The sequence below is a fragment of the Dasypus novemcinctus genome, chromosome 8, assembly GCF_030445035.2.
Source record: "Dasypus novemcinctus isolate mDasNov1 chromosome 8, mDasNov1.1.hap2, whole genome shotgun sequence".
NCBI lineage: Eukaryota > Metazoa > Chordata > Mammalia > Cingulata > Dasypodidae > Dasypus > Dasypus novemcinctus.
In genome coordinates, this window is record NC_080680.1 from 7,941,853 (window position 1) to 7,954,063 (window position 12,211).

The 12,211-nt window shown below is 51.9% G+C and overlaps 1 protein-coding gene and 1 long non-coding RNA gene across 2 annotated transcripts in view; both read left to right on the plus strand.

Annotated features, from left to right (window-relative positions):
- Window positions 1–12,211, plus strand: part of ROR2 (receptor tyrosine kinase like orphan receptor 2) — a 272,239-nt gene that overhangs the window by 176,073 nt on the left and 83,955 nt on the right. The gene's annotated exons all lie outside the window — the stretch shown is intronic.
- LOC111762089 (uncharacterized) lies at window positions 8,788–9,678 on the plus strand. Its single transcript, XR_002795298.2, has 2 exons — window positions 8,788–9,066; window positions 9,416–9,678. It is a non-coding gene; the product is annotated as an uncharacterized lncRNA (long non-coding RNA).

A 12,211-nucleotide genomic window follows, 5' to 3' on the forward strand; every position in this document is an offset into this window, starting at 1 on the left:
GACAGAGAAAGATGATGCTTGTAAACCCATCTGTTCCTCTGGGCGTGACAGCCTGTGAATGCATTAGATTCTGCTTGGTTAAATTACCTGTGAAGATGAGGACTTTGGTTTGACCATGGCAGTACAGCATGGCTCAGGCTGAGTCCCGCCCCCTTGGTGGGCTGGTAAATGGACACTCACTCAAGAGGACACATGTAAGAGGAGAGAACTTGGTCTTTCGGTCCTGCTGTGTGACAGCAAGGAGAAGGCTCAAGCAGCTAAAGCTCCTAGAAGAGAGAGCCATTTACATGACAGTTCGCATTCGAAGAGGACAGAGCAGCTGTGCAGCTGAGAAGGCCACAGACACCAGGCAGGGTCCACCCGCCTTCTTGCTTCAACATGTGGCAACAGACTTTGGTGAGAAAGCAGCCTTGAGTTGGACTCTTTAGGGCCTTGTGACTGTAAGCTACCAAATAAATACCTTTCTAAACGCCAACAGATTCCTGATACTTTGCACCGGCACCCTTTTGGCTGACTAAGACAGGACCCCTCTGGGAAGGCAGCAGCCTGCAGGCGTGCATGCTGCACTCCGGCATGGCTTTATTTTGGATTTTGTTTGCTTTTGGTCTCCATTTTTGGTTTCCCACAGGGTGACGAATGCCACTTTGGAAGCTGCTGTGTCTTGGCCTTCTCTCTGCACCGCCATCCTCTCCGCACGTAGATATTTTATTTATTTCTTAAAATCCCGAGGACTAAAGCCCGTTCCCTCGAGTGGCGGCTGACTGGACACAGTGGACGGTGGCATGCCCACATCTGGCCCACTGTGGTCTCACCTCCCGCTCGTCCCCTGTGGGGGATTGACTCGGGTCCCCCGAAAAGATGTGCTCAGGTCCTCTCTCCTGGCCCTGGAAGGTGACCCTGTACGGAAATAGAATCTTCAAAGATGTGATCAGTGAGGATGAGGCCAAGCTGGACAAGGGCAGTGCCCTTATAAGGAGACGAGAGACCAAGAGACACAGACAGACAGACTGGTTTGAGAACACCGTCAGACGGCCGAGGCGGGCGCCGAAGCTCAGGGGCGGCTGGCAAACCAGCTGGAAGAGGAGCAGGATGCCGGGACCTTCCCCACCAGCAGCACTTCCCTGCTGGAGAGGGCTCTGAGATGCGGGGCTGGGCCGGTGCCTGCATCCACCCGCTGTGCAACTCCAGCGCGTCCTTTCTCCCTCTCTGGGCCGCTCTTTCTCTGAGCTGATGAAGAAGCTGGTCAAAAGTGTGTGACCTGCCCTGGGGGTGGGGGCTCCCCTGAGGGCACCACAGGGGCCGCCGGGCCTTTCTGGACTTTGCGGGAGCCCGGCTGGGCCATCCCTCTCCTCCCCAAACCATCGCTGAGAGCAGAGGGCGGTCCCTGCGGCCGTGGCCCAGGACGCACGCCAAGCGCCCACTTGGGCCCTTGCTCCTGAGCACACAGCTCTCTGTTGGAAGCAGCTGGAGATGGAGCGTTGGCACCCTCGGGCTGCAGGGAGTGGAGTTGGTGGTTCCCGCTCTTGACCGAGCAGACCCCAGCTAAGGGCAGTAAGCGTGAGTGCCTGGAATGGGCTCGTGCCTCCACGTGGAAGCCGCCAGAAGCACAGAAGCAGGATTTCCCAGTTCGGTTGGTCTGTTCTGGCTGCTGCATATAAAACCATACGATCATGGCTCCCAAGTCAGTAATACGTGTGAAAACATTTGCTTATGCCGAGCGAGAACCTCCAGCTGGCCCCGCGGAGCTCCTCCGGCCTTGAAAGTAGCTTTGGGAGAAGGCACTTGTGGGTTACTTTCAATATTTGTGATATCTCTCCTTTTAAATGAATCCTTTTAAACAGTCTCCTCCTTCTCCTTCTTCCCCGTCTTCTCTTTCAAGGTGATATAGATAGTATAGCTGTGAAAAATTTCCTGGAGAGGCAAGAGCTGGTGCCAAAGCACTCTTGTGCTTCAGGACATAACTGAACGGTTTCCAGATCTGTCGCCTCGCTGCCTCGGGCACGTTGGGAGGTGGCTCGGCTCCAGGCTGGCCCAGGTCGGGCGGAAGGCGTCCCCGCCCGCCCCCTTGCCCTCAGTGGCAGCAGCCTGCCTTCCGTGGCTGGCTGGCTGGGGCAGTACAGCACAGTTTCGTGTGCCCCCTGAGTGAACAGGCTGGCTTTTCCCCATTGTACGTGTGGTCAGGTTTACTAAATTGCCACAAATTTCGTGCCTGAGAGAGGCACTTAGAGCACTCCTTTCTGCCTCCCCGGGCCCTGAACTGGGTCGGGAATCGTTACATCGTGCAGATGCCATCGCCATTCCCCCAAAGGTTAGGGTGAGTCCTCCAGAGGCCTGAGTGGGGAGCTCTCCCAGCTGGGCCCAGGGTCGTGGGGGTGTTGACTGCCAGATGAGCTCGGGGGGCTCCCACGCGGCCCTCCATGACTGCCCACCAGGGCCCAGAGACCCCTCCGGAGATGTTGCCCCGTGGCAGGGAACTGCTGGAGGGGAATCACGTAGGTTAGTGCTGGCATGCTGCTGACAATTTCGGTTTTGGTATCAGACCTCTCTGGTTAGTATACGCTGCAAACAAACGGAGACTGGCCCCACCTTTTGTGATTCTTCTAGCAAGCTCTCTTCCTCCCTTCCTTCCTTCTGCCCTCCCTCCAGTCCTTCTTCCCTTTCCTTCCCTTCCCTCCCCTCCCTCTTGCCTTCCTTCTTTTTCCTTCCTCCCTCCCTCCCAGCCCCCACTCCCTTTCCACCCTTTCTTGCTTTGTGCTTGGCGGTATGGTATCAAGAAGGGTACAGAGAACCGTGAAGCAAACTTGCTGGGTTTGCCAGAAGAATAGCTGAAACAGAAAGGGGTTATTTGCAAAGAAGCAGAAGTGTCGGGAGCAGGGAAGACCTCCCTACACTGTGCCCCCGTTGCTCCTGGGCTGTGATGGAGAAGGTTGGAGGGGGCACGGGGGGATCCTGGCATTTCCAAGGCCACCTCAACGCCACACTGGCTCTGCTGTTATGGGCAGGGTGGCCGCCTGGCAGCCCAAGGGGCTCGGGCACTGCTTAGACATTCAGATGTCCTGGCAGGCTGTCCACACACAAAACCACTTCTGTCTTTTTGGAGAAGCAAGTGTAAACCATCTCATTTGTTTGTATAGCTTCTGAAAATGTAAGAGTCTTCCAGACCCACTGTGGGGCAACAGCCTGTGATACTCTGTGCTTGCCTTTACGCCTTTGATCTAGGAAACGTTGACTTTGCTCTCCGTTCTCCGGGCCCCTCTTCAGGTACCCTTTCTCCCGGTGACCTGTAACTAGCTGGTGTCTGCACGTGACTCCGTGTCAGGGAAGGTGCGACTGAACTTCCTGTACGCAGGACCTCCCGGTGTTCCAGCAGTGCTCCTCGGCCATTTGGGCAGAGGGTTGATGGAGCAGCGTTTGGCTCATTTCTTTTGCACCCCACCCCCACCTCCCTCAAATACTCTGGATATTTGAGGCGCAATTCTCAGCCCCAGATCCGTTCTCATGGTTTTCTCTCATGCTTAGCTGGCAGGGCATTCTGCCGAGCCTTCTATCGGGAGTAGGGGCTGGGTGCTGAGTGGGTGACGCAGGATGCTTCAGAAGCCTGAAATTACGCACCTGGCTTGGGGGGGGGGCGTCCACCTTGGCTGGAGAGACTTGTAAAATCTGGCCGGGCCAGATTTCTCTGTTGGTGGTTTCGTTCCATCTGCACAATTTCAGCTTGAAACTGGTGGAGCCTTCCATGCAGAGAAGCTCAGCCCTTTACTGAGGCTTGCCCTCTGGGGTGCGAGATCCAGCTCTAACTAGGAAGACCTGGGGTGACTGATTGTGGTGTGTGGCTTTGGTCCTGCGCCTTCGTCTGCTGCCCTGGAGGAGGGTTGTAAGAATGGCTACGTCACAGGATCACTTAAAGGGTAATACCGTGGACACTTTTAGCACACAGTCAGTGTTCAATAAATGGAGGCCTCACTCATTGCTGATGGAGCTAGAGGCCAATCTTTTGTCTGTATGATGCAGTGAGAAGAGCCCGTTGAAAAAGTAGGTTAAATCAGGAAATCATTGAAATGGTCCATGCTTCATACACTTAATTTTAATTGACAGTGCATATTAGTGTGAAAATATTTTAATGGAATACAGGTTTACTGATTGGAGCAACACATCATCTTTCTCACACAAAAAATATACCCAAAAAATTTATCGTCATCTGCGATAATGATTTGGATTTCTTTAAAATGGTGCAAAAGTTGGTAGACACTCCTAAAATGTCTTTTCTCCCCGAATATTTTACAGTTGTTGTAAAGGTTTTTTTCTATTTTAACTTCTAACTTACTTAATTTTTTATTGCTCTCATTTTTAGAGAAGTTTTAGATTGCAGAAAAGTTGCACCAAAAGTATAGGGGATTCTCATATACCCTCTCGCCTCCCCCTCCCACACGTTCCCCCATCAACAACACCCTGCATTAGTGTGGTACATTGTTACAGTTGATGAACACATATTGAAGCACTGCTGCTAACCTTGGTCTATAGTTTACATTATGGTTTTACTTTGCGCTATACAAATTTATAGGTTTTAACACAACATATAGTGGCCTGTATCTGTCATTGCATTGTCATGCAGAGCAATTCCAAGACCCTAAAAATGCCCCGGGCTATACTTATTCTTCCCTTTCCCTCCCCTCAGAACCTCTGGTGACCACTGTCCTTATATCAGTGTTATAAATTCTCCCATTACTAGAATAATGATAAGTCTACTTTGGTCCATAGCTGCATTTCCCCATATGTTTGCCTTTCCTCATCTTGAGGATTTTGGGGTGGTGATGCCCGCTCTGCTTCCAGCTGAGACAGGCCTTCCATCCCGTGGGGCCGGTGAATGGAACTGTCTTGCCTGCAGTTGTAGATTCTCTCTGTTTTTTGGGATGTGTATTGTACATGTTTTTTTTTAAACACCCCACTTTTATTTTGGCTTCCTAAAGCGTCCAGCTTTAGGGCCCTGCGCTGCTGCTTAGCTGAGCGCGGGTGTCTAGAGGCCTCGTTGGTAGTGCTCCATCACCTCAGTATGCGGCCGCGGTGGGCTTGTGTGCGCGCACGCGGTGTGTAACACATGCTGAGGCACAGAGAGAGGGAGTCTGGAGTTTTCACAGTCAGGGAGTTGAGAACAGTTGTTGCTTTTGAAGACCAAAAGCTGTTTATGGTTGTATTGATTAAAAATTTATTATTTGAATATGCACATGAAGCACTGTGACTGATTAGTGCCCTTCTGTGAGGAGGAGGCAGTTTGGGCATAAACACTCTTCCTGTGGAACATCTTTGGTTTTAGCTTTTTTATCACAAAGAACAGAAAGAGGATCCCCCCCCCCCCAAAGTAACTGAAATAGAGGAATAGTAATAACAGTAATTCAAATGTCACCTGACAAAGGAACTGAAGCGTGTATTTCCCTTTATACTTATAATTTTCCGAGCTCAGGACTGAGACCGTTGCTCGCTGAAGTTTCACCTGTAAAGATCTGCTCTCGGTGAATTCAGGACCCAGTGTGGCTGGCAAGGAGTCTGGGGAGCGTGCTGCTGGCCAGAGCTGGCAGAGGTCCCAGTTGGCCGCCCTGGCGGAGGCAGGCCCGGGACTGAAATGCATGTGATGGCGTGTGACAGTCGCCAGGCTCAGGCCGGGACAGGGGCTTGTCCTAGCGCCTGCCCATTCTGGTCCGGCGAGGCCTGCAGGCCGGGCGCCAGGTGCTAATCCCTTGGCCCTTGGGGGCTCTCTGGCCTTCCGTGAGGGGAGACTTTAAGAAGCAGCCCCCGCTCCTTATGAAAGTCTTTAAGAAGAAGCCCCCCAAGAGCAGCTAAATGAACTCTGCAGCTGTGAGGACGCACACAGGCTTGGCTCAGACAGCTTCTGGCCATCAGATACCTGGGCTGGGTCAGAGTTTTGAATCAGAGGGTGGTTAGCACACTGGAGAGAAGACGACGGGCTAAAACGGCGCGGAGAGGTCAAGATGGTGCAGGAAATTTACCCGTGTCACCCATGAAAGACGTGCTCGCCTCCTAACCCCTAGACCTGTGGACAGGACCCATTTGTAAATAGGACCTTTGAAGACGCAATTATTGGTCAAGGTGTGGCCAAAGGGATTGAGGGTCGACCTTGATCCAATAGAGCTCAAGTTCTTAGAAGCAAAGGAAACTGGGCACGGAAGTGGATCCACAAGTAGGAGACTGCTATCCCAGGACGCCGCAGACTTTGGAGAAGGCACGGCCTTGCTGATGCCTTGGAGCCCGACTTCTAGCCTGCAAAACTGAGAGCCAAAAAATTCCCATTGTTTAGCCGCCTGGGTGGCATTTGGCCAGGGGACCTCGCAGACTCAGGCAGATGTTGTTGCTGTCTTACCACCTCCAGGCCTTGGAGCATGTCATCAAGACATCGTGCTAAAGACCTTTATGGAGTTATTATTTTTGTTTCTATCTCCAGAAGAGGACACTGAGGCACAAAGACCTCTCCCGCTGTCAAAAGTTGAGAAAGGAGTATGTTCTAGCCTCCACGGCACCACGGTCAATTTAAAGTATCTTCTAAAATGTTTCACACAGAAAGTGCTCATTTCAGAAAATGTGTGAGAGGGGCCTTGAAGTCAGCTCCCCAAAACGGTGTTTTATGCAGCATATTACACTGGCCACGAAGGTTCTGAAGTCAGCCCATGAAACAAAACTCAGGTGGAGCCAAAATAGCCCTGAGACAACCCGCCTCCTGGGTAGCGCGGATTCCGCGGTTCTAGGCGCGCACGTCGACGTGTCCCGCCGGCTGCATGTGCACCCCGCGGGCCGTGTGTGGTCGCCCAGGTCAGGGAACCGGCTGTGTGGATGCACCTCTGCTCAGGATGTTCTCCACCACCTTCTCAACTGCAGCCTGTTGCCCCCTCCCGTGGAGCCTTGACTACTTTGTGCGGATGGGGGGTGGCTTAGGGCAATAGAAGTTAATTCTCTCAACGCTCTGGAGGCCTGAGGTCCGCGCTCCTTGGCTGCAGGTGCAGCCCTTCACGCCCTGCTGCCATTGTCACGTGACCTTGCCCCATGCTGGTCAGTGTCTGTGTCCAAGCTCCCCTGTTCTTCTAAGGACACGAGTCGTGCGGGGGCAAGGCCAACCCTAAGCCAGCCCGGCCACGTCTTAACTGGCGATGGCTTCCAAGACCCTATTCCCAGGTAAGCTCACACTCGGGGGCCCGGAGATCAGGGCTTGAACCTCTCTCTCTGTGGAACCGAATTCACCTCAAACAGCCGCCTTCCCTGCCCAGCCCTCACACAGCCTTCGCTTTCCTCCTGCAGCACTTTTCTTCCCTGGTGGTCAGGAAACCATGAAATCACCCGCATTCTTTCCACTCGGGCTTTCCCAACACGTATTGCCCGTTTCAGGCTGGATTCAGTCCATTTCCTGTGGGCACACTCTCCTCGGATGAAGCACGGGAGGAGGCATTGCTGGCACCATTTAAATTGACATTTTGCAAGCCATCCCCCTACCCCCCACCCCAAAGCCCTTTTCTTTCCCGCTCTGCCAAGCCTTGTGGTTGAGGTTGTCTACACTTAAGGGCCTTTGGAGAATGCCCACTGTGCAGAGAGCGCACTGCTTTTAGTGCCGTGCATTCAGTGCCTCGGAAATTGGTTTCTTCTGCCAAGAGTTGAGAAGGGGCAGGCGTCTCAAGCTCAAAAGGCCATGGGGCTCAAATGGGCAGATCAGGCTAATGATGCAAACTCATGCCTCACTTAAAATCGTCTTCCAGTTGAAAAACAAAAAGGTCATTTGCAATGGGCTTTGTGGACAAGGGGAAGGATCTGGTAAGAGCTGCTGGTCTTTGACTCCACTCACTCAAATGTGAAGGGACATCTGGAGGGTGCAAGTCCCATCTTCCTGGAAGCTAGTCAAGCCTCACGACTCAAGTGTGGTCCCCAGACCAGAAGCACCAGCCACGCCTGGGAGCTAACAGAACGCAGGCTCCCCACCCGTGGCGTCAGAATCTGCAGTTTAACCAGATCTTCAAGTGGTCTGTGTGCGTGTTGAAGGGTGAGAAGGACTGGTCTAAAGGAACCTCCTCAGAATATACACTTACGGCTCCCGGACCTACCCGAGGGAATGAAAACTCTGCACACAAATGTTCTTAGCAGCTTTATTTGTAACACACTTGGAAGCAACCCAAATGTCCTTCAGTGGAATACTCCTCTGCAAAAAGGAGAGGCCAATGATTAACGCACAAACCAACTTAGATGGCTCTCCAAGGCATTGCGTTGAGTGAAAAGATCCAGTTTCAAAAGCATGTGTTTCATCTTTCTCAAAAAGACAAGATTATATATAGTGAATTATTTATTATGCAAAAGTTAAAGTTGACTAGCATCTAGTGAGTGGGTGTGCGTGCTTACTACAGAGGGAAAGCGTACGAGAAGGTATTTCTGGTGATGAAACTTTTCTGTATATTGCCTGTGGTTGCTGTAACATGAATCTATACCTGTGATAAAATTCACAGAATTGTGCTTTGAAAAGACAAGTCAATAGAAATGTAAATGAGAACTGGTAACTCAGAATGGTGGCGAAGGCTGGACCTGCCTCATTTCACACACATGTCTGGGAGTTTATTTTGTAGGATAAATTTTCTAGAAGTGGAACGGTTGGAAACAAAGCTTGTGCATTTGTCAGTTTCACAGATACTGGTGACTTGTCCTCCGCAGAGTGTGTCCCAGTTTCGCCCGGCAACAATATCTGAGAGGTCTTGGGCCCGTTTATTCCACCCACCAGCCTTGCCAGTTCCCTGTGTTATCAAGCCTTTGCCCAACTCAGAGGCGGCAGGTGGTCACAGCTTCTAAGTGTCAAGTAGTATTTGGTTCATGGGTGGGCTTGCCGGCCAGAGCCATCCAGGGGGACCATCGTGTGCTCGATTTTCAACCACAAGGGTTCATCTTCTTAGCCTTCTGTGATGCTCACAGAGCTCGCCGTTTTTTCCAGGACCCCATCGGTGGGAGCTTTGTTCTGTGCCAATGTGCTTGTCTTTTGGGCCGTGGTGGTGAAACAACTCAATGGCCTTGCCGAGCCGAGGTCAACAGGTAATATTGCTCCAGGGACTTTAGACAAATATCCAGAGCCCTTAATTTGTTTTTTCTTTTTAGAATCCATCTTTTCCAAATCTTTTGGCAAAAATGCTGCTGCCTGAGATGACCCCTTGCCTTTGGTGGGCTTTTTATGCATGACCGTTCCCCTCTCACCGCTACTCGAAGCCCCCTTCTCTTCTCGCTTTCCTCGGTGGACTCCGCCTCTTCTCCGGGCACGTTGCTGGGCAGCCTGCCTGGCTGGGTGATGGGCTTTCCATCCGTCTCCGGTTACTTTTGAGGACTTATCCGTTCAAAAACACCATCGAGTCACTCGGATTCTTCCTATTTCCTTCCTCTCTTTTAGCACAATGCTTTGGGGCTGCTCAGGGTTACCAAAGAGAAGAGTCCCGAAGACAATGAGGTCCAACAGAAGAAAGAAGATGACCTGAGAGATTTCAGGTCCTGTCCACTATCCTCCCCTGCAGACTTTGCCTCTTGCTGGGTTCCTGTGCTCCAAGCATCAAGTCAAGGAGCTCATTCTGGACGAGCCAAGCTGCATGGAAAACCCCATGACAATTGATCTTTTGTGGATCATGTCCATGTTCAATAAACTTGTCATTAATCAGTGATGTGTGTCCAGTGTATCTCATCAGAGCCTCCCATCCCTTAAGTTCTTTACACGAAAAATAACAGTGGGAGGGAAGGTGAAAGGGGAGCTGGTACTCAGCTTCCAGACTCAACACATCTGGTTCTCGAGAGGCGTTTTCTTGGATGCCTTGCCCTGATATCCTCATTCACGCAAAACTCAACCCTTTTCCCACCCAGAATACTGCCACCAGACTTTTATGTGGTGTTAGACTTGGCATATATTTTGGTAAATATTTTTCCTGGGGCTGTGACCCATCTGGGCCCTCCGTTGTCTGCCAGCCAGTGCCTGAGGAGGAGCGGCTTGTTTGCGTACTAAGGAATCTCTTGGAAACTCTGTGAACTTTCCTGGGAGTGAAGCTGTGAACTTTACTGGGGCGTAAGGACCTTGTATTACAACCGTTGGGCAGGAGCTTCCTAGGGTTCGTGTCTGGGTGGGCCCGGGGTGACTGGGTGGGCCCGGGGTTGTCGGCTCCCTGGCTCTCTCTCCCTTTTCCTCTGTGCCCTTCCTCATTCAGGGGATAATTGGCCTTCCATTTTCCGCTTGCGTTTTTATTTCAATGAGCTCAGCGACTCCACTTCCCAAAGGAGCAATCACAGAGAAGGCGAGACAATTATTTAAGGTCTGTGTTTCCCCAAATAGTTAAAATTTCTGGCATCTCAAGTCCCTGCCCAGCCCCTCCCTCTCTGTAGACCTTGGGGGGGGGGGGGCAGTGGGCACTTGACAAACCGCGAGGGAGGATGACAATGAAGGTGGGTGGTATTGGTGACACCTGCGATCACGTTCACCTTGTTAGGACACAAACATGGAAGTGGCTGGAAGTACGGGAAAAGAGCGCGGTACCTGGAGCGTTGGTCCTGCCTGGCTCCCTCTTCTGCTGCGGTCCCTACATTGTGATCAGCTCTCGCCACGCACTGCGTGCTAGGTGCAGTGGGCTGGGGGGTCCCACAGGACGAAGCCCTGGCCGCCTCCCACAGAGGTCCAAGAGTGCTGCTGGCATCAGGGTTGCTCCCACAGGAGTTGTTGCAGGGCTTGGGAGAGGAGTGAAAATAATCCCTCGAAAGAAGAGGACAAATGAGAAAAGGGGGGCAGTTGGAGAAAAAGACGGAGCACGTATTGGCTTCTGGGTTGACTTTGAAGCACAATCCAGGTTGGTTTGCTTGACTCTCCTAGAAACCTCTCAGTCCAAGGAGCGAGGTCTGCTTATCCCCGTTTTGCAGTTGAGGAGACAGGGCTCAGAAGCTATCCTTCCCACCCCAGCTCAATCCTCATACACGACAGGATTTGCCCGTGCATCGGTCTGATTCTAAAGGCTGGGCTTTCCCAACATACCAGAACCTTCCAAGGGAAAGGTCGGGCAAGGAGGTGATGGCTGGACTGGATCATTTCTAAATTTCATTGTAATTCTAAGATTCCGTTGACGCTGAATCATGCAGGAAAAATAAAGGGGAGGCTGGGGTAGAGCGGGGTTCTCACCTTCCCTCCTACTTACCTTTGGAGCTGTCGTCTTTGAGGCGGGGGTGTTACGTATATAGGAGAGCGTTTGGGAGCATGTCTGGCTTTACGCGCAGCTGCTAAGGGCACCCCACACCCACACTGAGAACCCCAGAAGAGAGGAAAGGCGCTCTGCCAGGGCGGAAAGAGAACTGAACAGAAAGCAGAAAAGACTTCCTTGCAAGTTCTCTACCCTATGCACATACAGACCCTGAAACAACAAAAGGGAAAATGCAAAACAAAAGTGTTGGAGAGAGGAATGGAGAGGGAGAAAGAGATGGATCTTTCTTTAGCTTGGCTGTTCTTTTAGAGGATTCTTTATAAGCTGGTCTCTGAAGGATGGTTTGCGGGTGTGAAATTGCCTGTAGGGAGGTGATTTTCTCTCTCCCCCTCCTGCCTCCCTCTTCCCACCATCTGCTTCTGCTGCGCAGACTCAGAGCTGTGTCCTGGGCAGAAATAGAAGGATTACAGGTCATGCATGGGGCAAGAAGAACTGGCGTAGAAGCCCAGCTCTGGGGGATTTGAGAGGGCATCTCATGCTGCCGTTTTCACGGAAAAGAGAGGAGCCCAGGGACGGCAGCCCACCTGCCCAGGGTTGTAGGGACATCAGATCACCTGCCCAGGGGTAGGGACATCAGTGGCCCTGCTCACCTGCCCAGGGACATCAGTGGCCCTTCCCACCTGCCCAGGGGTGTAGGGACATCAGCCTTGCCCACCTGCCCAGGGAGGACAGAGGAAATAGGAAAGGTGAAAATGTGCCCCAAGAATTCATAAAGAAAGGGTAAAAGACAAAATGGTATGCTACAGAAAAGTAAAGCTTGCCTGTAAGGGATATGTCCAGCTCACATAGCCCTTTTCCAAGGACCAGGTTCTGAGAAATTTGGAAGTTTGCACTGGCTTCCCCACTTGTTGATTCATCCAGGGGCCTTCAGTTTCTTAGTGTGAAAAGGTGTGGAAGGAGGTGATGGCTGGACTGGGTCTTACCTAAATTTTATTTCAACTGGAAGGCTCATTGGCTCC